General features: G+C 43.2%; 1 non-coding gene across 1 annotated transcript; it reads left to right on the top strand.

Moving 5' to 3' along the window:
- Window positions 1-875: 875 nt before the first annotated feature.
- Window positions 876-950, top strand: Trnas-cga. The gene has a single exon. It is a non-coding gene; the product is annotated as a tRNA-Ser (tRNA).
- The last annotated feature ends 964 nt before the right edge of the window (window positions 951-1,914 follow it).

Below are 1,914 nucleotides of genomic sequence, written 5' to 3'. Positions count from 1 at the left end.
TCCTTAAATGAGAAATCTAGCGCAGCTGGTCATGGCATTGCAGTCAGTGTGGCTCCATGTCCCTGTCAGTACCTTCCAGAACTTCACTGACTCTCTTCCTGCGCGTCTCGCTGCAAAAGGTGTTTATTCAAGCTTTTGACAGGTGGTCACATTTATGTGACTGGATGCTGTACCACATAGCAGGGTTTACTCCAGTTCCATTCATGTATGGGGTGCGTCAAGAATGACTGCTTAAACTGCGAACTGTAATTAATCTACTTTTGCCTTCACAGACCCTAAGGGAAAGAAACATAGAGCTGTACTGTACAGGGTCATTCTGTGATGATGCTACAAACATTTAGGGATGACGGCGAAGGATAAATGTATCAGTTTGAGGTAAGGGATCCTGGTCTGTAAACGACTGAGTCGAAATTTATGAGGGAAGATCTACTCACGTTCCAGTTTAACCTACAGCAGCGCTCAAACTAAGATGCAAACCTCCAAACCCTGGTCATAACTTACAGAATAATCGCTGAATGTTCTCCAATGCCCCCAGATATTTTCCCCTGTTAATAGACCGGTAACAGCGCACTTAACTTGATGTCAGAGAGACCGAAACTCCTAAGTCTATGGTACAGAAATGATGAATTCCATTTACCTGAACAAGTTTCGCAACTTGGTACATTTACAACAGTTGTTCAAAACACCGTCCTACCAGCGTCAATTAAGGTATAGCATCTTCACACAAAGTTCTGTTGTACCCGTTCTAATAAATCCAGTGTTGAAACTTTCCTGGCAGATTAAAACTGTGTTTCGCGGGAGAGCTTCTGTTAAGTTTGGAAGGTAGAAGATGAGGTACTGGCAGAAGTAAGGCTGTGAGGACAGGGCGTGAGTCGTGCTTGGGTAGCTCAGTTGGTAGAGCAATTGCCCGCGAAAGGCAAAGGTCCCGAGTTCGAGTCTCGGTCCGGCACACGGTTTTAATCTGCCAGGAAAGTTTCATATCAGCGCACACTCCGCTGCAAAGTGAAAATCTCATTCTGGAAATCCAGTGTTGTTTGAACAGTGTTCCAGGCAGTGGTAATTATTGTCTAGAGATCCTCTCTATTCCCGACATAAGAATTTTCACATGGCCCCACAAGAAGAAATCAAGTTGGGTGAGATAAGATGAACAGGCTGGCCACGGAACTTGACATCCTCTTCCTATCCACTTTTCAGGAAATGTCCGAGCCAGATGTCCACGAACCCGTAGCTCAAAGTGAGTTGGGGCTCCATCATGTGGGAACCACATCAGTTGAAGAATAACAAATGTGACATGTTTCAGGAACCTGAGTAGTAAGTCTCTGATAAACGCTGTACATGTACTCCACTGTCAGAGGTACCAGAACGATTTAAGCTTATAACTTGCGACTCGGTCGTTTCCGGACGAGGGTCTCTTACCTCCGAGTGATACATTTACCCTCCTCCATTATCCATGAAAGTCTGTAACATCATCACGCAATCACTCTGTATTTCTAACTCCTTTACTCAAGACACGTTCGTGAATGTTTATAGTAGACATTCAAGGGATTGCTGGCGTATACCATCAAATCCTTTCTAGTTTTGTTTTCTGTACATTTCAGTGACGCTCTCCCGTGAATACACGAAATCTATCACCATTCGTGCCTCCGTTCTTTGTGGACGTTCAATATTCCCTGTTAGTCCTATTTGGTACAAGTCTACACAATTGAGCTATATTCTTGCAGGAAGCGCAGCGTGTTCTCTAGGCAATGTTTTTTTGTAGATTGAATTTTTCCAGTACGCTTCCAAAAAACCTGGTGCACCTACTATTGAACTCTTGTGACCATTTCCTTTCATTATTTTTCATTAAGTGTTTTGTTGTTCTAGAAGATATTTTCTGGTTTCGTAGAATTTTCCAAACATGTTTCTTCTAATAAC

This window comes from Schistocerca piceifrons, chromosome 2 (genome assembly GCF_021461385.2).
Source record: "Schistocerca piceifrons isolate TAMUIC-IGC-003096 chromosome 2, iqSchPice1.1, whole genome shotgun sequence".
Classification (NCBI taxonomy): domain Eukaryota; kingdom Metazoa; phylum Arthropoda; class Insecta; order Orthoptera; family Acrididae; genus Schistocerca; species Schistocerca piceifrons.
This window is presented reverse-complemented; position numbering and strand designations above follow the sequence as displayed.